Below are 13,486 nucleotides of genomic sequence, written 5' to 3' on the forward strand. Positions count from 1 at the left end.
ACAGTGATCTAATACTCACTCGTCTATAGTTCCCTGGTCTATCTCTCCCACCCTTACTGTGAAGTGGAATCGTATTAGCAGTCCTCCAGTTGTCTGGCACCTCCCCTATGATCAGATTCTAATTAAAATATTCAATCAGTGTCATTCCTCCCTTGACCCCAACAGCCGCCTGTGATACAACTCTCTCAGACATGGATATTGGTCCAAATTTGTACAGAACAAAGCCTCAAATTCCTACTCGTATTTTACATCAATCTGTTCAAGAGTTGTCCAGTCCATCTTCTTGAATTCTGTACCTGCATCCTCCTTCTCCCAAGTAAAATAGATGTGAAGGTCTCCTGTTACAATCCATCATTGTTCTGCAGCTTGACACGCAGATTGCCCCTTTGGTTTCTAATGTACACTGACTGTTTGCTGATTATTCTGTTCTACTTGTCCGTGTAGAATATCATGGGATTCCCCCAGATCTCACCTACTTCTGCTTCCTCAGATCCCTCTGTTATTCAGTCCTTTCGATGTTTCTAATATTCACGACAATCACCTCTCATGTTTCGAAACTTGAGATTACAGGCTGAGTTACCCCGTCAGACAACCTTGCCAACGTAGGGGTTAATGTGGAGAATAGCTTTTTTAAGGTCTTCTGTAGTCAGTATATTCTTTCTTAGATTGGGAATCCGAGCGATACACAATAGTCTAAGTTTAGTCTCATTAACACTCGATGCAACTGGTGCACGACATCCTCTACCTTCCAATTACATTCACATGAATGTAAACCTAATTTTTCTTTCCCATTTGCATATGTTCTTCCTAATACCTCTCAGTTTAACTTTTCTTATGAGCTCAGTGTGTGAGTTCTTTTAAAAAGCTCATGAATATCCAACTATACATTATCCATTTGTTGTTCATTGCCTATGTCCACAAGAATCATCTTCAAACCATTCCAAAACAATGTTTGCCACTGCTGGTTTTCCATTCATCGGTACATTCTCACACTCCCCAGTTATGTTTTTACCTTCTAAATATCTCGTAGCATGTTCTTTGTAATCGAGTCCAGGAGATACCTGACTGCGGATGACAGGTTATCTGGTCTGTAGTTTACCATTCTCCAAATTCATCTCTCCTTAAATTGTTGGATAATATTTATAACCTTTACCTTATGCAGATTGGATAAATGCCTTTCGGGAATGTGTCGGAAAATAAAGGGAAAATCCGCGATGCAATCAACATGTCTATTGCTGCTTCCTCTGAAATTCTTGTATGAAGTACATCTAGTCTGTCAGATTTATAAATACTCAATCCAGCTTTCTTTTCAAAGATGACCCCAACACTGATAACAATGATCTTAGACTTTACTTACACAAGTCCCATGGTCACTTGGTATTTCTGGGAGAATTTCTGGACATTCTTCCATGGAGATAGACACAAAGGAACTGTTTCTTTTCCCTGCGATTTCTCTGTAATCTGCAATAAATTATCCTGTGTGCACACCAACTGTTCCACATTTGACCTTGTTTTTATTTTTTTCATACATTGATAGACGCTTTTTAGCAGTCTTTATGTTTTTCTTCCGTTTGCATGCTTTTTCTCTTTCTGATTTTGGTCATCCTTTGCTGGGTCCTACATTTCTCTGAATCCACTGGCTTACTGCAACACTTGGCATTTTCCTAAGCTGCATCGAATATGTCGATGAAGGTGGGGTTGAAAGTGATAGTCCGAGAGGAGGGTGCACCAGATTGATAGGAAGGAAGGTGGACACATAGGAACATTCAAAAGCGCGGTGCTGACTTGGAAGGTTGGAGTAGGATAAGGTGGGATTAGGGGAAATGGGGAAATCAACTATGATCCCCTGTGGTTGGAGGGTCCCAAGGCAGAAGAGGAGGCTTTCTTACTCCAGGCTTCTGGTGGCTCCGGTTAGGCGATGGAGCAGGCCCAGGACTCTCATGTCCTTGGCAGAGTGGGAAGGGGAGTTAAAGTGCTCAGCCACTAGGCGATGGAGTTGTTCAATGTGGTTGTCCTAGAGATGTTCCCTGAAATGATCTACAAGTTGACCTCCTGCCTCGCCAATGAAGAGAAGACCACATTGTCTTTAATGGATGCAGTAGATGAGGCGTTCTGTCTCCCTTCATTACCTTTCACTTTCAACCCCACCTTCATCTACCTATCGTAATCCCAGCTACCTCCCTCCTGCCGCACCCTCTTGTCATTTATCTCTCAGCCCCCTAGGCCCATAAGCTTCATTCCTGATGAAAGGCTTATGCCTGAAACATCGATTTATCTGCTCTTAGTATGCTGCCTGACTGTGCTTTTCCAGCACCACACTCTTCGACTCTGATCTTCAGTATCTGTCATCTCCACTTTCTCCTCACACCTTCATGGTCTGCATGACTCAGATTTCAAATGGTTACTTCAAATGCAACAAAAACTATCGTGTACTCAAACAGCATAAAAGAAAACCAATACATTGTTGTCACTGTTCCCAAAATGTCCTTTCCAGCAAAATTTTCAATTAGCTCTTCTGATCACTCAACACCAATTCCTAAATAACCTGATATCGAGCTCAGTGCTCGACATAATGTTCATGTAAACCATCTCACACGTGGTCATGAAATCCATTTTCCCAGCATTAGCATTCAATTGGGTTAACACAGTTTAGATATAATGTAAGCAGTATATTATTACTGCAGTACCCACAAATGTGTATATCTCATTTCCTGTTTTATCATATGTCCAGCATTTGTATTGCAGCTTTCACTTTGAGATATAACTCCCATCAATGTTTGCTCCATCTTACTAGATTCTGTGGAATCTGAGCGGTGTGGGCTCTGGAGAGATTAATGGTAGAGATCATTTCGCCACATCATTTATGAACTTGTCAAACTTTAATTTCTCCAGATCTCCCGTTATGCTCATGGAGTAGAGAAGGGCAATGATTTTCCAACAATGCACTATATTCCCCCAGACAGCTGGGACTGCTCTAACCTGGGTGGGAACCTTACAACAGGCTGGTAAAATGTTGCTGCTGCTGTACAGGGTCTTAGTGAGATCACATCTGGAGTAGTGTGTACAGATTTAATCTCTTCAGTGAAGAAATGATGTTGTTACATTGGAAGCAGCTCAGAGATGGTTCCCTCAACTGATTCCTGCAATGAAGGTGCTAGCTTATAACGAAAGGATGATCAGGTTGATCCAGTAGCCATTGGAGTTTACAAAAAATAAGGATGACCTTATTTCAACATAGATGACAGATGTAGTCAACGAGTGAAGCGAATTACACAGATAGTGGAGGAACCATTCCGTTCTCCAGTGTGTTACACAGGAACAACAGGAGGATATTCAAGCCTTCGACCCTGTTACACCAAAACAGGATGAGGCTATTCAGCCCCTGGCGGCTGATATACATTTACAGAAGGAGGCCAATTAGCCACTCGAGCCTATAACAGTAGGACGTGCTGCACCAGTATCCTGTTAAACAGCAACAGGATCAGTCCATTCAGCCTCCTCAAGTCTGGAACAGAGGAACTGGAAGAGGTCACACAGTGACTGGAGATTGTTACACAGGGATAACAGGAGGCCATTCAGACCCACCGAGCCTATTGCAAGGGAATTAGATAAGGATAAAAACTATCTGAGACTTCTTTAATGAGAAAGGAAGTAGTAATTTCGACACGTGTCTGTTGTATGGGAACAAGATAAGACCAATCAATCCCTCGGAACCATCTCCCGGATACATGAGGAGACCGTTCAATATTTCAATGGAGAAGTATGAGAAGACCCATCAGCCCATCAAAATGTTAGAGAGCAACAGTAACATTCCATAATCTCCCAATCCTCTAAAGGATCAACAGGTGCAGATCATTCTGGCCTTGGAGACGACAACATGGGAACACCAGAAAGACGTCAGCCCGTCTAGTTTGTACACCAACAGGATGGTGAGTCCATTCAGCCACACATGACTCTTACTCAGTAATTGGAGCAGATCTCTTAAAAACGTGTGCCCATTAAATAGGAATTCAAAGGAAACGTGAAGGTTTTCGAAAGGGAAGAACTTATAATAATGGTATACATTAGGGACTAAAGTGTAACAATAAACTATTGTAATTTAAGGCTAATTGTTAGAGTCCATTGTTCAGGACATTTGCAAAGTTAAACCACAATCCGTCAGAGTCAACATGGTTTTACAAAGGACAATCAAGTTTGAAGTGTTTGCTTGAGTTATTTGAAGATGTCACAAAAAAGGTGGATCGTGGGAGATGGAACATCTCTGGTCTTCCTGAAGGCATTGGATGTGTCGCTTCCACAAAGACTAAGTGGTAAGATCACAAAACATGGTTTTAGGAGTAGTTTATTCGCTTGGATGGTGGATTGGTTAACCAACAAAATGCAGTCAGATGGAATAAATGTGTCATTTTATTTTGGCAAATGCAATTTGTGGGGTGCCATTGATTTCAGTACTCATGCCTCAACCATTTGCGATCGATGGTATTACTGTACTCGGTTGATGGGATAGAAAATACAATGCCACATTTTCAGATGACTCTCACATCGGTGGGAAATTACTTTGGAATGACGATGCAAGAGATTTTAAAACTATATGGATAGGTTGCGTGAATGGGCCAAAATTTAGCAAGGAATATTAAAGGGAATAAATATGGGGCTATTCAAGTTTGCCAGGATAATAGAAAGACAAATTATTATCTAAATGGAGAGAAAGTTCAAAGTGTTTATGTGCAGAGGGATCTGGGTGTCTGCTTTTATATCACAGAAAACCTGCCTGCGGGTACTGCAAGTAATGAGATATACAAGCATAATTTCACTGTTTATTTGTAAAAGGATAGAGTAGAAAGGTAGGGAGTGTTGGTGTAGCTATGCAAGGCATTAGTGAGGCTGCAACTGGAGTACAGTTTGGGTGTCCTGCAGAATGAGGTATTTCCATTGGAGGCAATTCATAATAGCTTCATTAGATTGATTCCATATTCGAAGTGTTTGTCTTATGAAGAGTAATTGAGCAGTTTAGGCCTATACTCTCGAGTTTATAAGAATGAAAGGAGATCTCATTGAGGTCTGTAACATTCCAAAAGTAATTGAATGTGTAGATATGGAGTGGATTTTTTTTCATGTGGCGCAATCTACAAAAAGAGACTAGAGTTTTAGGATGAAGGGATGGCAGGAAAGTGGAACAGAGGCCGTGTTGACATCAGTGTCATCGAGGGGTTGGATTCCTCACAGATGCTCCTTGTTCTTATTCAACCCTTCGACTGTGTTTCACAGGAATGGGGGAGGACTGGGTATCATACACAAAGCAGGTACTCAGGATAAACCAGTCTCAATCAGTTAGACAGAACGTAACCAGTAGGGTCACACAGTGACCAGCGCTGGGTTCTCAACTATTTACAGTCTATATGAATGATCAGGAGGATGGAACAGATATACAGATGCTGAGTTTGGTGATGTCGCTGTGGTAAGCAAGAGAATAAATTATCAAGAGAGGGTGGAGAGTCTGCAAACAGATTCAGAAATGTAAAGGCAATAGATAATAGTTTAGCAGGTGGAATTTAACATGATATCACCTGTCATTTCATTTACAGGAATAATAGAAAGCAATATGTTACTGAAATGGAGAGGGATTACAGGGATTAATGATACTGTGTACTGGGGGATTCACTCAGATCCGGTCAGACATGGGAGGTTTTGCTCCATCCCTGATCGTCTGCTCCCAGACACTCCAAGTGACCCCATTGCTCTCCGTACACATGGAATACTTTGATCTAGTTAATTGGTGGTGGGGATGGTGTTTTGAAACGTGCATCAAGGGGATGGACTTTATCCAAGATATATTCATTCCTTTCTACGTGGAGACCCGATGACGATGGGAATGGCTTACTGCTTCTGAATGAAGAGACCATGACTGCTGCCAGGACAGTGGGTATTCGCCAACATGATGTACTGTGATGGGCACGCTGTGACATTAATGGAGAGAGAGAGAGCTCCTTCAGTACCTCGACCTCTCCCCATTGACATGGACACTCTGCAGATGCCATGGACACCATCGGGAATCCCACTATACTGGATACAACCGACAGCTCACTGCTGAGGGAGAAACAATCTATTTACCTCATCCACCATATATATCTTCCATCACCGAATGGTAACATTGATGTTGAGATATTGGGAGATGATGGATATGTCACCTAGTCCTGCGTGGAAAGTTCTGGATCATAGAAGCTGAATGAAACAGTGACCCTAACAGCCACTGGCAGCACCATCCTGCCCCTGGTGTGAAGCTGCAGGTCATGTTGAAGGAAGTGACACCGCTCTGTGACCAGCTCCTTGTTCAGTCAGGGTCCCCTCATACTTTGATCCTGGGTTAAGTGGAGTTTGGGAAATTGTTCCTGGAAAATCCGGGGTGGATACAGCAGATCCTTTTCCCCCTACACACTCACTGCGTGATTTCAGACCTCCCCCTCTCTGCAGCCTCTGCTCCATTTGTTGTTCATGTTGCAGACCCAGATGCTGGAGCTGCAGTCCCCATGCTCCATCCAGAGTTGGGTCACCAAATCCTCAGGTCTCCCTGAATGTCTGAGGCAACTGACAGCACAACCTCCAGCAAAACATCCCCTGCCCCTCCACTAAATTTTCAATTGCAGAAGCCAGTCAGAAGCCCCTCGCTACAAGTGTTTTCGACCAGACCAGATTCCCTCAAAATATTTCCAGAAGGCCGTTTAGACCCAAACCTTTCCTTATTTTAAATATAGATGGGAAGTGTGTGTTCCAGTTATGTTGTGACTAGTCAAACCACTCGACATTGAGCAAAATATAATCTATTCAAATGCTTTAGTTAAAATACAATCAAAGAAAAGAACGTTTTGGGATGGCTTATATGTTGGAACACTTACACAAACAATAGATGCCGTACCTTCTTGGTTTACACCGCTTGGCACAAAGATATATTCAAATACAGATCCTTACAGCAGTTTTCCAATCCAGAGGGAAACAACATCAACAGAGATCTCAGAGAGAAAAGCAGCTGGGGATCATGTATTGAAACTTCCAACCCTTCTGGGATCCCCAGCAGCTTGTGAATGCTGCAGCTAAAAAGAAAATGAGGAAACCTGGTCTGGGAGAGCTGGCCACTGCCCTTCCATTGTTATCACCGTTTTAATGAAACCGAAAATCTCAGTTATTTATTTAAACTGTTTTCAGACAGCAGTTCTGCACCTCTGCCTTTAACACCTCTCTTCAAAAGAAAAACCCAAGAGAAAATAACCTTTCTACAGTGATAGTATCCTCACAACTCCATCTTTAATAAAATAATCCATCAATACACAAAGGTAGATTCATTTTAGACCTCCTAATCATCCTCTATTCGTAGACTGAAATGCATATATATTACATTGACTCTGAGCATACAAATATTCACATCTATTTCGATTTCAGTCATTTTACTCCTGCCACAGAATGCCTTTGTCTTTCTTCATCCAAGTCTCCACACTTAGGTTTTATCGCCCTATCGCCTGTATAGTTTCAAACTGAATGGCAGCAATAACAAGCTCAATCGAAACAGACTGGTATTTTTCTCCCTAAACTTCTCCAAAAACTTTAAGGGGTTATGATCAGTGATAAAGATTTATCTCATGTATGTTATTGGCAATGTAAATCTGAAATGTTGCAATGCCAACACCAAGGCCTCCTTCCCCATTGTGGAATAAATCTGTTGATGTTTCCACTGGACACTCCAACCACACGTTACATAATGGAGCACTTCTAATCTCTCCACTACTCCTTCTGAATGACATAGCTCCTCATGTCTCAGCATAAAACAATTACATGCTTCTGTACCTCTTAATGCTCTAACCTCTTTACCTGCTACTCCTGGCCTATGCCAGTAAACCTTAACAAGACCTCGCACATTCTTCTCCATCTCTCACAGAAACCAAGCTTTGATTTCTGAACTCAATCATCATCATCATCAGCCATTTCAGCTTCTAATCTTGCCGTTTTAACTCTGCTCTTCCACACGAATTTTCACGACTGCAGGAAGTGAATTGTTGAACTTCTCCAAAATAAGAATCTTTCTAAGAGTGTCATAGGTTTGCTCTGTTTTTAATACCCTTACCACCTTTCAAAATTACTTTGTTTGATCCTTTCAAACTCAATGTGCGTTTAACCAGGGATGCTATTTTAGATTCCTGTAACGCTGTCTGTCAGTGTCTGGCCCAAGCTCATATGAACTTCAGATGGTTTTCTTCACCACTCCATACTGGCCTGATACCTCCTTCGATAGGGATGCAAATATCTATCAGCTTTGGATCAAATAAATCCACATGGTCACTGGTGTCTGCATTTGTTTAGTCACTTTCTCAAATGAAATTCAAAAGGCTTCCCCATCCTTCTCATCAAATTTAGAGAATGCCTGGATGTATTTCAACAGAACCTCGTTAGGCCATTGGTTACAATAGGGTTGCTCAACCGCACTATCCTCCTCATCCCACCGACATTCTACCTTCATCTCCGCCTTCTATATCAACTTTCGTCTCTAAACGCTAACTTTTTAAGTTGAAACTCTCTGCTTTTCTTCTGTCCTTTTCTCTCTTTCTTCTTCGTTTCCCTTTCTTTTATTTCTACTTTTCATCATAATTCAAACTCTTTCAATTCCTTCTCAGGTTCAAAGACCATCATTTGAAATTGAATTCCAGCCATTTCCAAAGAGTCTGATGGCGGTTCCACTAAACGTACTTGCCTATCTATAGCTGTAATTATCTCTAATTTTCTCACAGACAATCGCAAACCCAACTCCAGGTTGTCTGTCAATTTCGAAAACTTTACCATCATTACCTTTTGTAAAACCGCCAACTTCACTTTTCCACACCCAGAGAACTCTTAATGACTGAATATTTATATACAAAATATTGTTTAAACCAACCGAATTCAACATCCAGAAAAAACACACTATCAACTACCATACGCGACCTTTGAACCCAATAGCCTCCTGGTGCATACTCTCCAATGTCTGTGTGAGCTTATTTTGGATGATTTGGTTTCCTCCCACAATCCAAAGATGTGCATGTCAGGTGTATTGGCCATGATAAATTGTTCATAGTTTTCAGGGGTGTGTGGGTTAGTTGCCTTCGTCGGGTAAATGTGTAATAATAGGGTAAAGGAATGGGTCTGGGTAGGTTACTCCTCGGAGGATCGGTGTGGACTTGTTGGGGAGAATGGCCTGTTTGCAAATTCTAAACCCAATTTGGTATTATCGATTTAGAACCGGACAAGAGTCCCCAGTTTGCTATAGACGAACCAGACTGCCTCAAACTATTTTACGAAGGTAGGTTGGATGCCAACCTTTCCTTATTTTAAAGGTAGATGTGAGTTGGGTGTTCCAGATGTCAAACTATTCAAACCACTCACCATTAAGCAAAACACAATATATTTAAACACTCTAATGAAAATCCAATTAGAAATGAAGATAAATTTAGAATAATTTTTCTATTGGCAATCTTAACCGAATAATGGATACAGTGCCTTCTACGAATGAACTGTTCCAATATATCAATATCCCATAAACACACCCCTTGGCACAAAGGAACATTCAGACATGCATTCTTGCATACAGTTCTCCAATCCAGGAGGAAACACCATCAAGTGAGGAGCCAGAGAGAATAGCAGCTGTGGATAATTTACTGAAACTTACAACCCTTCTGGGACCCCAAGCACTTGGTGATTGTTATAGCTACAATATATAAAAAAAAACTAGAAATCCTGGTCTGTGCCAGCTGGCCATTGTATCTGCTATTTATTTTAAAAACCCTAAAAGCCCCATAAGTCATTTACTTGAGCCGTTTTCAGTCGGAAGTTTTGCCTTTAAAGTCTCTTACTAAAAAAAAGGAGAAAATAACCTCTTATTTAAAAAGTGACAGCATTGTCAGGCAATTTATATGCGTGGTCCTTTACTCAGTGGGCTTCCTTTTGTTACTAATCGCATGGTCACCTGAGAGCGACAGCCACAGGTACAGACCAAGTTACAAGGATGTTTCTCATAACTTCTGAAACACGCCTGTCCATGGACCATCACATGGGACACACCGGGAAGTGAACAACAGCTTGACACACGCCATTTCAGTAATTCTGAGCTACACAATGCCAGCACGAGGGAGGCCAAAACCCAGGGCCAGGGAAAGAAAGAAAGGGACAAGAGATTCACATTAAAGACAGAAACAGACAGTTAATTAACTGAAAAGATGTTGTAGAAATATGTGGAAAACGTCAGGGCAGAGGGACTAACTGGCGAAGTGAGATCTTCGAGAGTAAAATTACAGGAATGAGAACATTGAATAAAGGCATTGTCAGATCAGCTGAAATGGTTTGTTACATCAAGTTCTCAATCTGCTTCACAGAGCACCACAAACAACATAAACTGGGACAAGATGACAGCCCAGCATGGAGAGCTGTGCAAACCATGCTAGTTTGTTGCTCAGTAAACTGCACCATCTGCACAGCATGAGAGTATTGCAAATTTTACTATCATATGCTAACTATACTCGCAACAGATTTACGGCTTACAGTGGGAAGGTTTGCTCTCTCTGCGTGTGTGTGTGTGTGTGTGTGTGTGTATGTGTGTATGTGTGTGTGTGTGTTCATCAGAGACTGAGAGAGAGAGTGTGTGTGTGTGTGTGTGTGTGTGTGTGTGTGTGTGTGTGTGTGTGCGCGTGATTGGCGTGGTTGAGTGCAAAACTCATTGTTTGAGAAGGAACGCACATGGAGGAAATTATTTTAAATACGAACAACAGGCAAGCTTTTTGTTAATCAGTAGAGAGAACGAGGGAAATTTCATGGACAGATGAGCTAAAGTGTTTGAGAATGTTAAAATAAAGGCATTACCAGACACAACAGCAATATACATCGGCTTGCACATGAATGACAGGTGGATGGGAGTTTGGTGTGAGGTTGAATCAGATTTGAAGCCCGGAGTGTCAGCAGGAGATTATTGGCTTCATTAAGACTGTATTTCTTAGCTCAAGGTTCAAACAACAGATCGAATAAACCAGTGAGATATATTCTGGAGTGGTGAGTATTTCAAGTTAGAAATGTTCAGGGTATGGTGTCAAGAATCAGCTCATAGTCAAAGGGATCTCCCACAGTTGTGACCTGGCTGCTTCAGCTGCAGATATTGGCCAGGAATGAGATGGAAACAGTGGAAGGAAGTGGAGTTTGTCACCAGAAGAGTAGATAGTGACCTCCATGCTCTGAACAGTAAAGGCAATGAAACAATGCATTGTGGTTCTCCCCTGAAACTGAATAGTTCAACATAGAGACCAGTGAGTAACACTGCCAGAGCAGAGAGGGAGACAGTAATTGAACACGTTCATTAATGTAGTTAGTAGTGGTCTGTAGAGTGAATATCTGGATGGAGAGATTCAACAGGAACAATAACAGTGGCAGGAAGTGTAGACTATATGAAAGAACAATAATACAGTCATAACTGGTTTATAGAAAACAAAATCTGGATCGTGACACTCACCAGGAACACCAACGAGAGCCAGGAAGGGATAATAAAAGTATTGAATAATGAGAAGAGCGTAATAGATCCGCAATGATAATGACCACCAATCAAATTCAGAAAGATACCAAACATTATCGGATAAGTTCCTGTATATTGTTGGAATATTCCAGTCTAATGTTCTCAGATTCTGATCCATTGTTGGAATATTTCAGTCTAATGTTCTCAGATTCTGATTCATTGTTGGAACGTTCCAGTCTAATGTTCTCAGATTCTGATCTCTCCTCCCCTTCTCTCTGGATCTGCTGATCCCTGTCAGTGCTGTCGGTTATGCTCCCGCTCATGTTATGGGTTGACACATTGAACGGAGTCCATTTATCATTAAAAGATGGAAACCCTCCACTGGGATAATTAGAATCCATGGAGATTGGCATTAATCGCAGTCACTGAACAAATAGACTCAGTTAACCAATTCAATACACCACATTTCATATACTGGTTTTGGACGGAATGGATAAGGTTGCTGAGGGATGGACCATAAATCTTTCAATATTTTTAATCATTTTTCCCTTGTATATGAGAGTATTAACAGAACACTGCAGGGGTCTATGTAGGTTCCATTCTTTTTATGCAAATAGGCAGTTATAAAATAACAGATCTGCTGCGTAAAAAGAAAACGTCGGGTGGGCAAGTTTCTAGATACCTGAAACAAAGTACGGTACTTATTGACCAGTGTGGGGCTACTCCTGCTTTTAATACTCTGTTTTCAAATCCTTTCATAACCTTGAGACAGAGCATTGAGACTGCTGCTCAGTAACAGGCCAAAGCAATTCTGTCCCTATGGGCCCCTTACAGAGGGATAGGAGAAGGCCATTCAGCCCACATTAACCTGTTGCTACTTGAAAAGGTGGAAAGTTGGAATATTGGCACATTTTGTCAACAGAATCATTCAAAACAAAGAGATTTGTCGCTGCAGCTGTATGAGGTGTCACTGAGACGGCACCTGGAGTACATTGTATTGTTTGTGTTTCTGTAACAGAAAAGGAATGGACCTTCATCAGATACAGTTTACCTGCTGCTCGTAATCCACAGGTTGCTGTGTCTCGGATCTGTTATACAGGGACAGGAGGAAGCCATGCAGCCTCTCGAGTGTGTTTAGAAGAACTGGAGGAGGCCATTAAGTCTCTTGGTCTATTACAGGGGGACAGCATTTCCAGTGTATTACAGAGGGACAGGAGGAGCCTATTCAGTCTCCCGAGCCCGTTATAGAGGCACAGGAAGTGTTTATTTAACTTTCAAGTTTGTTATGCATAAATATTAGTTTTAAATTAATTATGGAATTGGAAATACCTGATGTAAACAATAAAGTTCTAACTTTGAATGAGGCCAATTTTGTAAATGTTAGGCATGCCCTGTGAAAGGCTGATTGGAATACCCTATTCACAGGTAAAGGGATGGTTGGTAAATGCAAGGCCATCAAAACGTGGTTTCAGAGAGTCCAGAGCCAATGTGTTCCTATTAGTGAGATGGGCAAGTCTGGTGGGTGCAGGGAGTGCTGGATGGTTAGATATATTGATGCTCTGGTCAAGGTAAGGAAGGAGGCATATGTCAGGTAAACAGAGCTGAGATCAAGTGAATCCCGAGAGGTGTGTAAGGGCAGCAAGTGTATGATCAATGGGGAAATCAGGCCAGAAAAATGTGGACAAGAGATGGCTTTAGAAATTGGGTTAATGAGGCATTGAAGAAATTCTACAAATCCTTTAATGGTAAAAGATTAACTAGGGAGAGAATAGGGCCCCTTAAAGATCAGGAAGGCTACCTATTTATGGAACCACAACAGATTTGAGGGATATGAAACAAGTATTTCTCCTGAGTATTTAATGTGGAGGAGGTTACAAGAGCGGGAGAATGAAGAAATATACAGTGATACCTTGAAAAGTGACTATATTACAAGGAGGTGTTGGACATTTTAAAACACATAAAGGTGAACTA

This window comes from Chiloscyllium punctatum, chromosome 50, assembly GCF_047496795.1.
Source record: "Chiloscyllium punctatum isolate Juve2018m chromosome 50, sChiPun1.3, whole genome shotgun sequence".
NCBI lineage: Eukaryota > Metazoa > Chordata > Chondrichthyes > Orectolobiformes > Hemiscylliidae > Chiloscyllium > Chiloscyllium punctatum.